Source organism: Diabrotica virgifera, chromosome 7 (genome assembly GCF_917563875.1).
Source record: "Diabrotica virgifera virgifera chromosome 7, PGI_DIABVI_V3a".
NCBI classification, from domain to species: domain Eukaryota; kingdom Metazoa; phylum Arthropoda; class Insecta; order Coleoptera; family Chrysomelidae; genus Diabrotica; species Diabrotica virgifera.
In genome coordinates, this window is record NC_065449.1 from 85,526,504 (window position 1) to 85,542,516 (window position 16,013).

The 16,013-nt window shown below is 36.0% G+C and overlaps 9 non-coding genes and 3 pseudogenes across 9 annotated transcripts; all 12 read left to right on the forward strand.

The window, feature by feature from the left end:
* The first annotated feature begins 228 nt into the window (after nt 1-228).
* LOC126888992 (5S ribosomal RNA) lies at nt 229-347 on the forward strand. The gene has a single exon (XR_007699795.1). It is a non-coding gene; the product is annotated as a 5S ribosomal RNA (ribosomal RNA).
* Nucleotides 348-652: 305 nt separating this feature from the next.
* LOC126889003 (5S ribosomal RNA) lies at nt 653-771 on the forward strand. The gene has a single exon (XR_007699808.1). It is a non-coding gene; the product is annotated as a 5S ribosomal RNA (ribosomal RNA).
* A 305-nt stretch (nt 772-1,076) lies between these two features.
* LOC126889122 (5S ribosomal RNA) lies at nt 1,077-1,195 on the forward strand. The gene has a single exon (XR_007699926.1). It is a non-coding gene; the product is annotated as a 5S ribosomal RNA (ribosomal RNA).
* A 305-nt stretch (nt 1,196-1,500) lies between these two features.
* LOC126889016 (5S ribosomal RNA) lies at nt 1,501-1,619 on the forward strand. The gene has a single exon (XR_007699821.1). It is a non-coding gene; the product is annotated as a 5S ribosomal RNA (ribosomal RNA).
* Nucleotides 1,620-1,924: 305 nt separating this feature from the next.
* LOC126889028 (5S ribosomal RNA) lies at nt 1,925-2,043 on the forward strand. Its single transcript, XR_007699833.1, has one exon. It is a non-coding gene; the product is annotated as a 5S ribosomal RNA (ribosomal RNA).
* Nucleotides 2,044-2,348: 305 nt separating this feature from the next.
* LOC126889147 (5S ribosomal RNA) lies at nt 2,349-2,467 on the forward strand (annotated as a pseudogene).
* A 305-nt stretch (nt 2,468-2,772) lies between these two features.
* Nucleotides 2,773-2,891, forward strand: LOC126889039 (5S ribosomal RNA). The gene has a single exon (XR_007699844.1). It is a non-coding gene; the product is annotated as a 5S ribosomal RNA (ribosomal RNA).
* A 5,959-nt stretch (nt 2,892-8,850) lies between these two features.
* LOC126889050 (5S ribosomal RNA) lies at nt 8,851-8,969 on the forward strand. The gene has a single exon (XR_007699855.1). It is a non-coding gene; the product is annotated as a 5S ribosomal RNA (ribosomal RNA).
* Nucleotides 8,970-9,274: 305 nt separating this feature from the next.
* On the forward strand, nt 9,275-9,393 carry LOC126889148 (5S ribosomal RNA; annotated as a pseudogene).
* A 305-nt stretch (nt 9,394-9,698) lies between these two features.
* On the forward strand, nt 9,699-9,817 carry LOC126889062 (5S ribosomal RNA). The gene has a single exon (XR_007699866.1). It is a non-coding gene; the product is annotated as a 5S ribosomal RNA (ribosomal RNA).
* Nucleotides 9,818-10,122: 305 nt separating this feature from the next.
* LOC126889149 (5S ribosomal RNA) lies at nt 10,123-10,241 on the forward strand (annotated as a pseudogene).
* Nucleotides 10,242-10,546: 305 nt separating this feature from the next.
* LOC126889073 (5S ribosomal RNA) lies at nt 10,547-10,665 on the forward strand. The gene has a single exon (XR_007699877.1). It is a non-coding gene; the product is annotated as a 5S ribosomal RNA (ribosomal RNA).
* The last annotated feature ends 5,348 nt before the right edge of the window (nt 10,666-16,013 follow it).

A 16,013-nucleotide genomic window follows, 5' to 3' on the forward strand; every position in this document is an offset into this window, starting at 1 on the left:
ATTATGAAAGTTGTACATTCAAGTGTAATATTATTCAGTAGGACTATGGCATGTGTTCTATAGTTTAGCAAAGCAAACTAGAAGTAAAGCAGAAAGAAAACAGTATATTGCAAATACAATTGTGCAATAGAAGAAACCAAATCAGAAACATTTTACATGAGGGAGCAACCTCTCACAACCTGGACTATCACTTACTCATTTTTATATCAATTTGTTTCATTTATAATCGGCAACGGCCATACCACACTGAATATACCGGTTCTCGTCCGATCACCGAAGTCAAGCAGTGTCGGGTGCGGTTAGTACTTGGATGGGTGACCGCTTGGGAACACCGCATGTTGTTGCCTTCCTTTTTTTCCTTGTTTAACTTTTGATATTATTTTAATAAGAATAACACTGAGCCATTGACAAAAATGAAATGCATATTATGAAAGTTGTACATTCAAGTGTAATATTATTCAGTAGGACTAGGGCATATGTTCTACACTTTAGCAAAACAAACTAGAAGTAAAGCAGAAAGAAAACAGTATATTGCAAATACAATTGTGCAATAGAAGAAACCAAATCAGAAACATTTTACATGAGGGAGCAACCTCTCACAACCTGGACTATCACTTACTCATTTTTAAATCAATTTGTTTCAGTTATAATCGGCAACGGCCATACCACACTGAATATACCGGTTCTCGTCCGATCACCGAAGTCAAGCAGTGTCGGGTGCGGTTAGTACTTGGATGGGTGACCGCTTGGGAACACCGCATGTTGTTGCCTTCCTTTTTTTCCTTGTTTAACTTTTGATATTATTTTAATAAGAATAACACTGGGCCATTGACAAAAATGAAATACATATTATGAAAGTTGTACATTCAAGTGTAATATTATTCAGTAGGACAATGGCATGTGTTCTATATTTTAGCAAAGCAAACGAGAAGTAAAGCAGAAAGAAACCAGTATATTGCAAATACAATTATGCAATAGAAGAAACCGAATCAGAAACATTTTACATGAGGGAGCAACCTTTCACAACCTGGACTATCACTTACTCATTTTTAAATCAATTTGTTTCATTTATAATCGGCAACGGCCATACCACACTGAATATACCGGTTCTCGTCCGATCACCGAAGTCAAGCAGTGTCGGGTGCGGTTATTAGTTGGATGGGTGACCGCTTGGGAACACCGCATGTTGTTGCCTTCCTTTTTTTCCTTGTTTAACTTTTGATACTATTTTAATAAGAATAACACTGGGCCATTGACAAAAATGAAATACATATTATGAAAGTTGTACATTCAAGTGTAATATTATTCAGTAGGACTAGGGCATGTGTTCTATAGTTTAGCAAAACAAACGAGAAGTAAAGCAGAAAGAAACCAGTATATTGCAAATACAATTATGCAATAGAAGACACCGAATCAGAAACATTTTACATGATGGAGCAACCTTTCACCACCTGGACTATCACTTACTCATTTTTAAATCAATTTGTTTCAGTTATAATCGGCAACGGCCATACCACACTGAATATACCGGTTCTCGTCCGATCACCGAAGTCAAGCAGTGTCGGGTGCGGTTAGTACTTGGATGGGTGACCGCTTGGGAACACCGCATGTTGTTGCCTTCCTTTTTTTCCTTGTTTAACTTTTGATATAATTTTAATAAGAATAACACTGGGCCATTGACAAAAATTAAATACATATTATGAAAGTTGTACATTCAAGTGTAATATTATTCAGTAGGACTATGGCATGTGTTCTATAGTTTAGCAAAGCAAACTAGAAGTAAAGCAGAAAGAAAACAGTATATTGCAAATACAATTGTGCAATAGAAGAAACCAAATCAGAAACATTTTACATGAGGGAGCAACCTCTCACAACCTGGACTATCACTTACTCATTTTTATATCAATTTGTTTCATTTATAATCGGCAACGGCCATACCACACTGAATATACCGGTTCTCGTCCGATCACCGAAGTCAAGCAGTGTCGGGTGCGGTTAGTACTTGGATGGGTGACCGCTTGGGAACACCGCATGTTGTTGCCTTCCTTTTTTTCCTTGTTTAACTTTTGATATTATTTTAATAAGAATAACACTGAGCCATTGACAAAAATGAAATGCATATTATGAAAGTTGTACATTCAAGTGTAATATTATTCAGTAGGACTAGGGCATGTGTTCTACACTTTAGCAAAACAAACGAGAAGTAAAGCAGAAAGAAACCAGTATATTGCAAATACAATTATGCAATAGAAGAAACCGAATCAGAAACATTTTACATGAGGGAGCAACCTTTCACAACCTGAACTATCACTTACTCATTTTTAAATCAATTTGTTTCATTTATAATCGGCAACGGCCATACCACACTGAATATACCTGTTCTCGTCCGATCACCGAAGTCAAGCCGTGTCGGGTGCGGTTATTACTTGGATGGGTGACCGCTTGGGAACACCGCATGTTGTTGCCTTCCTTTTTTTCCTTGTTTAACTTTTGATATTATTTTAATAAGAATAACACTGGGATATTGACTAAAATGAAATACATATTATGAAAGTTGTACATTCAAGTGTAATATTATTCAGTAGGACTAGGGCATGTGTTCTATAGTTTAGCAAAACAAACGAGAAGTAAAGCAGAAAGAAACCAGTATATTGCAAATACAATTATGCAATAGAAGAAACCGAATCAGAAACATTTTACATGATGGAGCAACCTTTCACAACCTGGACTATCACTTACTCATTTTTAAATCAATTTGTTTCAGTTATAATCGGCAACGGCCATACCACACTGAATATACCGGTTCTCGTCCGATCACCGAAGTCAAGCAGTGTCGGGTGCGGTTAGTACTTGGATGGGTGACCGCTTGGGAACACCGCATGTTGTTGCCTTCCTTTTTTCCTTGTTTAACTTTTGATATAATTTTTTTTTTTTTTTTTTTTTTTTTTTGTTTATTGGCTTTGGGAAGAACCCGTTTTGCCACGAAAATTTATAACATTTAAAAGTCTATACATATAACTGAACAAAATTTGGTACAAATACAATTTTTACAAATCTGTACATATAAATACAGTAACTGAATACAATTATTTGGTACAAATACAGTTTTTACAAATCTATACATATATATTTAATACCTAACTGAATACAATTTGGATTGGTTGATACAGACCTAAAAGTTGAGGAAATTATAAGCGTCTCCTCGTACGACCCAAAAAGTTACAAAAAATAGCTCTTACTTCGGGATTATGGATGCACTCCAGCATAATGGAAAGATAATTTTGAGGAAACGGGATTTTTAATTTAGTTAATTCCGCAATAAGGTAAGAGGTGGCATTAGAATTATGACTGCATTGAAAAATCCAGTGATTAAAGTCGTCAAAACTGTCACTGCAGTCACAGAGGGGGGATGTGGCCAATTTCATCTTATAAAGCTTGGAGTTGACTGCTCCGTGTCCAAAGAGGCACCTAATGTATTTGGTGTTAATTTTTCTATTGGGATGGCTTCTTTTAGCAAGCTTTGTAGAAGGAAGTGTTGGAAAAAGCGTGCAGTACTGAAATGCATTGTTAGATCTAATTGTTGTCCATTTGTCTGCCCATTTAGTTCTTAAGTTTTGCTTACATATAGATAATGCGTCTTTTAGCGTTAATTCGGGGGCTTGTTTGCCATCAGTGATAGCTCTTTTTGCCAGTTTGTCAGCTGTTTCGTTTCCCGTTATGGAGGAATGCCCTTTGGCCCATATGAAGAATGTATTTATCTGTTTATAATCTAAGGCTCTTAAGGTTGTCAAAATTTCCACGATTATTGAGTTATTGTATATGGAGGTAACCGGGTACACCAGAGCTGATAAAACAGATTTCGAATCCGATATTATAGCCAAGTTTGACAAGGGTAGCAGTGAATTGTTTGCCCAATCCAAAGCCTTAAATATAGCAAGTGCCTCTGCTGTAAAGATTGTAGAGTTTTTGTTTAGTTTAAACAACAAACTTTCGTTTGTGTTTTCCCTGTACACTGCACATCCTGTTCCAGTAGGGGATTTGGATCCGTCTGTAAAAAATTTATGTACATTACCTAATTTCTCTAATTCTATTTGCATAGATATGTTATTAATTGCTGGGTTATCATTATATTCTGGAAAAATAATATTTGGTTGTGTAAGACATATATCGAATTTAGCCGTGAAGAACGGCAAACCAGAATCATCACGTAGTTCGATGTTTGAGACTGTTGCAAATGCATCAGCTAGAGGGGGACAGTTTCTGTTGTGCCAGTATTTATTAGTGTAGCTATATGCAGTTAAGATGCCTAAATTTTTAATAAGGTCGTTGTGTGTAAATCGTTTTTGTTTAACGACGAATTTTTCAGCTAGTAACTGTCGTCGAAGTTGCATGGGGGGTTCGCCACACTCTGCAAGGAGAGCAGCTGTGGGAGTGGATTTAAATGCACCAAGAACAATGCGTAGAGCCTTGAACTGTACCCTATCTATTTGTGAAAGTCTGGAATTAGTGGCTGATCCATACAAGAAACAACCATAATCTAGGATAGATCGAGTGTACGCTCGGTAGAAAATCAAGTTAATGTTAGGGTCAGCGCCCCAATGATATCTGTTAATTGCTCTTAGGATATTAAGACTTTTTTCACTTTTCTTAATGCATCTTGATATGTGATCGGACCAGGTCAGTTTGCAATCAAATGTGATACCCAAATATGTGTATGTTTTGCAAACAGGTATAGTGTGATTTTGAATTGTAAGGCTATTAAGTTCTGGCAATTGGTGTCTGGTAAAAAATACAATAGCAGATTTATGAGGTGATATTTCAAATCCCTGTTCAGGAAAGTATTTAAAGCAGCAATGTACTATATACTTAAGATTACTAACACATTGAGAGTAGTTTTTATGAGTAGTGTATATAGAAAAATCGTCAGCATATTGTAAAATTCTTGCGTTCATACCAAGGTTGTGAACATCGAGGGTATAGATATTAAATAGAAGCGGGCTCAACACCGACCCCTGTGGCAGACCCGAGTTAACCTCTCTAGGACCTAGAGTATTTGTATTGCATTTTATAAAGATCTGTCGTCTGAGGAACATATTAATAAGAACAAATGCAAATTGTGGTGGTATATGGATGTATGTTAACTTTTCATATAAACAATCCAACAGCACACTTTCATAAGCACTAGAGATATCTAAAAATAAGGCAGCTGAATAATGGTTTTCTGAAAAAGCCAACTGAATTTCCGTTGCAAGATTGGCTGCACAGTCGAGAGTACCTTTACCTCGCCGAAAACCAAACTGGGATTGGGGGAGGATGTTATTATTTTCTAACCACCATTCTAATCTGAGTTTGATAATTCTTTCCAAAGTTTTTAATACACAAGACATTAGAGAAATGGGTCGCAGAGCTTTGTTGTCACTGGCCTTAGGAATAGGAATAATTAGACACTGTTTTAGTGAGGGGTAATCCGTATCTCCTGAAAGTATATTGTTATATATTTTGCAAAGAAAGTGTTTCGCCGAGTCAGGGAGCTTTTTAATCATCATATAATTGATGCCATCTAAGCCTGGAGCAGTAAGTTTTGACGATTTGATATTAAGTTCTAACTCTCTTAGTGTAACTGGGGCTAGAAGAGAATGATCATGATTACTGGTGGGTGTGTAGTGAATGTAAGGACTAACAAAACTTGGAGCCAATTTATGAAAAAGTATTTCCGCCTCATTTTCTTCACATGGTTGGATATCATTTTTCTTCTTTTGAAATCTATTAATCCGGCGCCAAATTTCCGAGGGATTTGAATTCCTATTGAGTTGAGTACAATAGTCTGCCCAAGCCTGTTTGGCTTTAAATTTGAAGGTTCTTTTGCAGAGCGCATCTATTTTTTTTACATTGATATAATTTGAAGTTATCATATTGCGCTTGTACGTTTTGTAAGCTTCCTTCCTTTGGGTAACTAACTGTTGACATTCCTCATCCCACCAAGGGGGATGAGGAGCCTTTTTAGGAGAGAAGGGGTAAGTTTTTTTAAGAGCTGAATCCGCCGAGGATGTCATTGAATTGGTGATAAAGTTAATCATTTCGTTAGTATTGTTGAAAAGCGGAATCTCGGAGAAATCTTTATAAATTTTTGTTTGAAACAATGCCCAATCAGCTTCTCGCATAGACCATTTATGAATGGGGGTAATATTAATATTATCAATTCTGAGTTGTTGTAACACAAATGTGATAGCATAATGGTCAGAGCCATACGTATCTGCTTTAACAGACCAAGAGAATTGTGAGCTAAAGTTGGACGAAATGAGGGTAAGATCAACACATGATGGAGGAGAGCCAGGGGCAGATACTCTGGTAGGAGATCCGTCATTTGCAATGATAAAGTTGTCGAAGTATTCTAAAGCTTCCATGAGTATGTTACCGCTATGATCATTGTTTATAGAGCCCCAGGCTCCATGATGGGCGTTAAAGTCGCCACCAATAATAAAATTATGCGGAATTTGTTGAAAAAGAGAAACATAGTCGTTCACTGTGACTGCAATGCTACCTGGACGATAAATACTAACCACAGATATTTTGGTGCCATTGACATCAATATCAATGCCACAAACTTCAATATTTTTATTAAATGTTTGGTTGAATACTATATTATTGTATTTAATATTATTAGAGATAATTATGCTAACACCTCCACCTCGTTTATTACGTCTATCTTTTCTAACAATATTAAATCCCTGTAAGGACATTTCATACTTAGGTTTGTACCAAGTTTCCGAAATAAGAGCTATATCAAAGTGTTCTTCTGTAAAAAGTTGCGTAATAGAGTTTTTATTAGAGTACGCTGATCTAGCGTTCCACTGGACAATTTTTAAACCGGCCATATCAGGTAAAGAAATGTTTAATCACGCTGTTAATTATATTTTCTACATCTTGTATAGAGGGAACTGAACTATTGATCGCAGGGTTTCGAGCAGGAATGTCTGAAAAGAAATTATTGATTGAATCCTTCAAAGTAGTAGCGAATTCATTTTTAAGATGTTCATCGTTATTTTTAGATACATTTTTATTATAGTTTCCGAACTGGAATACGGGGCTAGCACAAAAGCTAAATTCGCTTGGAGCGGTAATAAGCGTAGGAGACGATGGGTGTATTTTTCGTTTTTTCCTAGTAGAAGCTGCAGTATTTGAAATATTTGCAATGGAAGGCAAATGTTTTGATGAGCTTTGAGCAATATTGGAATAGGTATTTGGCCTGGAAACTAATGAAGGGAATTCAGTAGTGGATGACAGTAACGGAGCAAATCTGTTTTTTTGAACAATACTAGTGTAGGCAGGATTGTCAATAACTTTTTCGGCCTCTTTGAAAGAAATATTAAGGTGTGCCATTGCTTCCTTAGTTCGTTTTTGTTTTTTATACTCTGAACAATCTCGATTTGTCGAGTTGTGTGAATTAGAGTTACAAAAAATGCAGAAGTTATCACATTGAGTGCATTCGTTATCATTTTCTTTGCCGCAGTTTCGGCATTTCTTTTTTCCTTTACATTGAGATGCAGAGTGACCGTAACGAAGACAATTGTAACACTGCATAACAGGATGAACGTACGTGTCTACAGGACATCTCACTTTATTTATATAAATAAATTGGGGAATTTTGTTCCCTGCAAATGTGACAATTATCATTTGACGGGGGATTTTTTCAATCACTCCGTCTTTTATTACTTTTCGAAACATTCTTTGCACCTTACGAACAGAACACTCTGATTTTATAACTTTAACAAGATCATTTTCAGTCAGATATGTATCGACCGATCTCACAATACCTTTTTTTTTCAGTTAAGTGTGAGGGGATATAAGCTATCAGTTTATTGTCTTTGAATACCGAATTTTCCACTAATTTGTTCGCAACTAACCCTGAATTAACTTCAATTTTAAGTCTATTATGACCCACGCTACTAATTTCTAAGATCGATTTTTCGTATTCCGAAAGTGCTAACAGTTTTTCACCAAGTCTCATTGGATGCAATCTTCCCACATTCAAAACTTCGTGTTCCACAAAAATTAAGTACGGACCTGTATCTCTTGACGTAAATCGATTATTAATGGAAATATCGCGTTTGAAAGACTGGTTTGGCTGGTCTAAATTACTTGCTGTTGTTGTTAATGAGCTTTTATTGTTATCATTATCTGCTGGAAAAACTTGATTTTTGTCCCCTGTTGCAATATTATTCTTATCGGCTTCTGTAAATCCGCGAAAACCATCTTGATTAATATTTACATTTGAATCGTCGAGTTCCATGCCATCCAGAACCCTGATATCCTCGATTCTTATATTTGAAGATCGCGGCGGCTTCCCGCCGCCAGGTGAAGTTCCCGACATCCGTCCCAGACAGATGTCGGATTTTTAAGTATAATTTCCCAGGATAAATTAAGTAATGAATCGACTTACTTGTAGAAATCCAAAAAACTTAACCAAATAAATGAGTAAAAGGTAAACAAACTGTGTATTTTTTGCGGCAATTAGTGAATCGACTTTTAAATCAAACACGTCTAATCACTAAGAGACTTGACAGACAACTGATATAATTTTAATAAGAATAACACTGGGCCATTGACAAAAATTAAATACATATTATGAAAGTTGTACATTCAAGTGTAATATTATTCAGTAGGACTATGGCATGTGTTCTATAGTTTAGCAAAGCAAACTAGAAGTAAAGCAGAAAGAAAACAGTATATTGCAAATACAATTGTGCAATAGAAGAAACCAAATCAGAAACATTTTACATGAGGGAGCAACCTCTCACAACCTGGACTATCACTTACTCATTTTTATATCAATTTGTTTCATTTATAATCGGCAACGGCCATACCACACTGAATATACCGGTTCTCGTCCGATCACCGAAGTCAAGCAGTGTCGGGTGCGGTTAGTACTTGGATGGGTGACCGCTTGGGAACACCGCATGTTGTTGCCTTCCTTTTTTTCCTTGTTTAACTTTTGATATTATTTTAATAAGAATAACACTGAGCCATTGACAAAAATGAAATGCATATTATGAAAGTTGTACATTCAAGTGTAATATTATTCAGTAGGACTAGGGCATGTGTTCTACACTTTAGCAAAACAAACGAGAAGTAAAGCAGAAAGAAACCAGTATATTGCAAATACAATTATGCAATAGAAGAAACCGAATCAGAAACATTTTACATGAGGGAGCAACCTTTCACAACCTGAACTATCACTTACTCATTTTTAAATCAATTTGTTTCATTTATAATCGGCAACGGCCATACCACACTGAATATACCTGTTCTCGTCCGATCACCGAAGTCAAGCCGTGTCGGGTGCGGTTATTACTTGGATGGGTGACCGCTTGGGAACACCGCATGTTGTTGCCTTCCTTTTTTTCCTTGTTTAACTTTTGATATTATTTTAATAAGAATAACACTGGGATATTGACTAAAATGAAATACATATTATGAAAGTTGTACATTCAAGTGTAATATTATTCAGTAGGACTAGGGCATGTGTTCTATAGTTTAGCAAAACAAACTAGAAGTAAAGCAGAAAGAAAACAGTATATTGCAAATACAATTGTGCAATAGAAGAAACCAAATCAGAAACATTTTACATGAGGGAGCAACCTCTCACAACCTGGACTATCACTTACTCATTTTTATATCAATTTGTTTCATTTATAATCGGCAACGGCCATACCACACTGAATATACCGGTTCTCGTCCGATCACCGAAGTCAAGCAGTGTCGGGTGCGGTTAGTACTTGGATGGGTGACCGCTTGGGAACACCGCATGTTGTTGCCTTCCTTTTTTTCCTTGTTTAACTTTTGATATTATTTTAATAAGAATAACACTGAGCCATTGACAAAAATGAAATGCATATTATGAAAGTTGTACATTCAAGTGTAATATTATTCAGTAGGACTAGGGCATGTGTTCTACACTTTAGCAAAACAAACGAGAAGTAAAGCAGAAAGAAACCAGTATATTGCAAATACAATTATGCAATAGAAGAAACCGAATCAGAAACATTTTACATGAGGGAGCAACCTTTCACAACCTGAACTATCACTTACTCATTTTTAAATCAATTTGTTTCATTTATAATCGGCAACGGCCATACCACACTGAATATACCTGTTCTCGTCCGATCACCGAAGTCAAGCCGTGTCGGGTGCGGTTATTACTTGGATGGGTGACCGCTTGGGAACACCGCATGTTGTTGCCTTCCTTTTTTTCCTTGTTTAACTTTTGATATTATTTTAATAAGAATAACACTGGGATATTGACTAAAATGAAATACATATTATGAAAGTTGTACATTCAAGTGTAATATTATTCAGTAGGACTAGGGCATGTGTTCTATAGTTTAGCAAAACAAACGAGAAGTAAAGCAGAAAGAAACCAGTATATTGCAAATACAATTATGCAATAGAAGAAACCGAATCAGAAACATTTTACATGATGGAGCAACCTTTCACAACCTGGACTATCACTTACTCATTTTTAAATCAATTTGTTTCAGTTATAATCGGCAACGGCCATACCACACTGAATATACCGGTTCTCGTCCGATCACCGAAGTCAAGCAGTGTCGGGTGCGGTTAGTACTTGGATGGGTGACCGCTTGGGAACACCGCATGTTGTTGCCTTCCTTTTTTCCTTGTTTAACTTTTGATATAATTTTTTTTTTTTTTTTTTTTTTTTTTTTGTTTATTGGCTTTGGGAAGAACCCGTTTTGCCACGAAAATTTATAACATTTAAAAGTCTATACATATAACTGAACAAAATTTGGTACAAATACAATTTTTACAAATCTGTACATATAAATACAGTAACTGAATACAATTATTTGGTACAAATACAGTTTTTACAAATCTATACATATATATTTAATACCTAACTGAATACAATTTGGATTGGTTGATACAGACCTAAAAGTTGAGGAAATTATAAGCGTCTCCTCGTACGACCCAAAAAGTTACAAAAAATAGCTCTTACTTCGGGATTATGGATGCACTCCAGCATAATGGAAAGATAATTTTGAGGAAACGGGATTTTTAATTTAGTTAATTCCGCAATAAGGTAAGAGGTGGCATTAGAATTATGACTGCATTGAAAAATCCAGTGATTAAAGTCGTCAAAACTGTCACTGCAGTCACAGAGGGGGGATGTGGCCAATTTCATCTTATAAAGCTTGGAGTTGACTGCTCCGTGTCCAAAGAGGCACCTAATGTATTTGGTGTTAATTTTTCTATTGGGATGGCTTCTTTTAGCAAGCTTTGTAGAAGGAAGTGTTGGAAAAAGCGTGCAGTACTGAAATGCATTGTTAGATCTAATTGTTGTCCATTTGTCTGCCCATTTAGTTCTTAAGTTTTGCTTACATATAGATAATGCGTCTTTTAGCGTTAATTCGGGGGCTTGTTTGCCATCAGTGATAGCTCTTTTTGCCAGTTTGTCAGCTGTTTCGTTTCCCGTTATGGAGGAATGCCCTTTGGCCCATATGAAGAATGTATTTATCTGTTTATAATCTAAGGCTCTTAAGGTTGTCAAAATTTCCACGATTATTGAGTTATTGTATATGGAGGTAACCGGGTACACCAGAGCTGATAAAACAGATTTCGAATCCGATATTATAGCCAAGTTTGACAAGGGTAGCAGTGAATTGTTTGCCCAATCCAAAGCCTTAAATATAGCAAGTGCCTCTGCTGTAAAGATTGTAGAGTTTTTGTTTAGTTTAAACAACAAACTTTCGTTTGTGTTTTCCCTGTACACTGCACATCCTGTTCCAGTAGGGGATTTGGATCCGTCTGTAAAAAATTTATGTACATTACCTAATTTCTCTAATTCTATTTGCATAGATATGTTATTAATTGCTGGGTTATCATTATATTCTGGAAAAATAATATTTGGTTGTGTAAGACATATATCGAATTTAGCCGTGAAGAACGGCAAACCAGAATCATCACGTAGTTCGATGTTTGAGACTGTTGCAAATGCATCAGCTAGAGGGGGACAGTTTCTGTTGTGCCAGTATTTATTAGTGTAGCTATATGCAGTTAAGATGCCTAAATTTTTAATAAGGTCGTTGTGTGTAAATCGTTTTTGTTTAACGACGAATTTTTCAGCTAGTAACTGTCGTCGAAGTTGCATGGGGGGTTCGCCACACTCTGCAAGGAGAGCAGCTGTGGGAGTGGATTTAAATGCACCAAGAACAATGCGTAGAGCCTTGAACTGTACCCTATCTATTTGTGAAAGTCTGGAATTAGTGGCTGATCCATACAAGAAACAACCATAATCTAGGATAGATCGAGTGTACGCTCGGTAGAAAATCAAGTTAATGTTAGGGTCAGCGCCCCAATGATATCTGTTAATTGCTCTTAGGATATTAAGACTTTTTTCACTTTTCTTAATGCATCTTGATATGTGATCGGACCAGGTCAGTTTGCAATCAAATGTGATACCCAAATATGTGTATGTTTTGCAAACAGGTATAGTGTGATTTTGAATTGTAAGGCTATTAAGTTCTGGCAATTGGTGTCTGGTAAAAAATACAATAGCAGATTTATGAGGTGATATTTCAAATCCCTGTTCAGGAAAGTATTTAAAGCAGCAATGTACTATATACTTAAGATTACTAACACATTGAGAGTAGTTTTTATGAGTAGTGTATATAGAAAAATCGTCAGCATATTGTAAAATTCTTGCGTTCATACCAAGGTTGTGAACATCGAGGGTATAGATATTAAATAGAAGCGGGCTCAACACCGACCCCTGTGGCAGACCCGAGTTAACCTCTCTAGGACCTAGAGTATTTGTATTGCATTTTATAAAGATCTGTCGTCTGAGGAACATATTAATAAGAACAAATGCAAATTGTGGTGGTATATGGATGTATGTTAACTTTTCATATAAACAATCCAACAGCACACTTTCATAAGCACTAGAGATATCTAAAAATAAGGCAGCTGAATAATGGTTTTCTGAAAAAGCCAACTGAATTTCCGTTGCAAGATTGGCTGCACAGTCGAGAGTACCTTTACCTCGCCGAAAACCAAACTGGGATTGGGGGAGGATGTTATTATTTTCTAACCACCATTCTAATCTGAGTTTGATAATTCTTTCCAAAGTTTTTAATACACAAGACATTAGAGAAATGGGTCGCAGAGCTTTGTTGTCACTGGCCTTAGGAATAGGAATAATTAGACACTGTTTTAGTGAGGGGTAATCCGTATCTCCTGAAAGTATATTGTTATATATTTTGCAAAGAAAGTGTTTCGCCGAGTCAGGGAGCTTTTTAATCATCATATAATTGATGCCATCTAAGCCTGGAGCAGTAAGTTTTGACGATTTGATATTAAGTTCTAACTCTCTTAGTGTAACTGGGGCTAGAAGAGAATGATCATGATTACTGGTGGGTGTGTAGTGAATGTAAGGACTAACAAAACTTGGAGCCAATTTATGAAAAAGTATTTCCGCCTCATTTTCTTCACATGGTTGGATATCATTTTTCTTCTTTTGAAATCTATTAATCCGGCGCCAAATTTCCGAGGGATTTGAATTCCTATTGAGTTGAGTACAATAGTCTGCCCAATGAGTCTGCTTCCATGAGTATGTTACCGCTATGATCATTGTTTATAGAGCCCCAGGCTCCATGATGGGCGTTAAAGTCGCCACCAATAATAAAATTATGCGGAATTTGTTGAAAAAGAGAAACATAGTCGTTCACTGTGACTGCAATGCTACCTGGACGATAAATACTAACCACAGATATTTTGGTGCCATTGACATCAATATCAATGCCACAAACTTCAATATTTTTATTAAATGTTTGGTTGAATACTATATTATTGTATTTAATATTATTAGAGATAATTATGCTAACACCTCCACCTCGTTTATTACGTCTATCTTTTCTAACAATATTAAATCCCTGTAAGGACATTTCATACTTAGGTTTGTACCAAGTTTCCGAAATAAGAGCTATATCAAAGTGTTCTTCTGTAAAAAGTTGCGTAATAGAGTTTTTATTAGAGTACGCTGATCTAGCGTTCCACTGGACAATTTTTAAACCGGCCATATCAGGTAAAGAAATGTTTAATCACGCTGTTAATTATATTTTCTACATCTTGTATAGAGGGAACTGAACTATTGATCGCAGGGTTTCGAGCAGGAATGTCTGAAAAGAAATTATTGATTGAATCCTTCAAAGTAGTAGCGAATTCATTTTTAAGATGTTCATCGTTATTTTTAGATACATTTTTATTATAGTTTCCGAACTGGAATACGGGGCTAGCACAAAAGCTAAATTCGCTTGGAGCGGTAATAAGCGTAGGAGACGATGGGTGTATTTTTCGTTTTTTCCTAGTAGAAGCTGCAGTATTTGAAATATTTGCAATGGAAGGCAAATGTTTTGATGAGCTTTGAGCAATATTGGAATAGGTATTTGGCCTGGAAACTAATGAAGGGAATTCAGTAGTGGATGACAGTAACGGAGCAAATCTGTTTTTTTGAACAATACTAGTGTAGGCAGGATTGTCAATAACTTTTTCGGCCTCTTTGAAAGAAATATTAAGGTGTGCCATTGCTTCCTTAGTTCGTTTTTGTTTTTTATACTCTGAACAATCTCGATTTGTCGAGTTGTGTGAATTAGAGTTACAAAAAATGCAGAAGTTATCACATTGAGTGCATTCGTTATCATTTTCTTTGCCGCAGTTTCGGCATTTCTTTTTTCCTTTACATTGAGATGCAGAGTGACCGTAACGAAGACAATTGTAACACTGCATAACAGGACGAACGTACGTGTCTACAGGACATCTCACTTTATTTATATAAATAAATTGGGAAATTTTGTTCCCTGCAAATGTGACAATTATCATTTGACGGGGGATTTTTTCAATCACTCCGTCTTTTATTACTTTTCGAAACATTCTTTGCACCTTACGAACAGAACACTCTGATTTTATAACTTTAACAAGATCATTTTCAGTCAGATATGTATCGACCGATCTCACAATACCTTTTTTTTTCAGTTAAGTGTGAGGGGATATAAGCTATCAGTTTATTGTCTTTGAATACCGAATTTTCCACTAATTTGTTCGCAACTAACCCTGAATTAACTTCAATTTTAAGTCTATTATGACCCACGCTACTAATTTCTAAGATCGATTTTTCGTATTCCGAAAGTGCTAACAGTTTTTCACCAAGTCTCATTGGATGCAATCTTCCCACATTCAAAACTTCGTGTTCCACAAAAATTAAGTACGGACCTGTATCTCTTGACGTAAATCGATTATTAATGGAAATATCGCGTTTGAAAGACTGGTTTGGCTGGTCTAAATTACTTGCTGTTGTTGTTAATGAGCTTTTATTGTTATCATTATCTACTGGAAAATCTTGATTTTTGTCCCCTGTTGCAATATTATTCTTATCGGCTTCTGTAAATCCGCGAAAACCATCTTGATTAATATTTACATTTGAATCGTCGAGTTCCATGCCATCCAGAACCCTGATATCCTCGATTCTTATATTTGAAGATCGCGGCGGCTTCCCGCCGCCAGGTGAAGTTCCCGACATCCGTCCCAGACAGATGTCGGATTTTTAAGTATAATTTCCCAGGATAAATTAAGTAATGAATCGACTTACTTGTAGAAATCCAAAAAACTTAACCAAATAAATGAGTAAAAGGTAAAAAACTGTGTATTTTTTGCGGCAATTAGTGAATCGACTTTTAAATCAAACACGTCTAATCACTAAGAGACTTGACAGACAACTGATATAATTTTAATAAGAATAACACTGGGCCATTGACAAAAATTAAATACATATTATGAAAGTTGTACATTCAAGTGTAATATTATTCAGTAGGACTATGGCATGTGTTCTATAGTTTAGCAAAGCAAACTAGAAGTAAAGCAGAAAGAAAACAGTATATTGCAAATACAATTGTGCAATAGAAGAAACCAAATCAGAAACATTTTACATGAGGGAGCAACCTCTC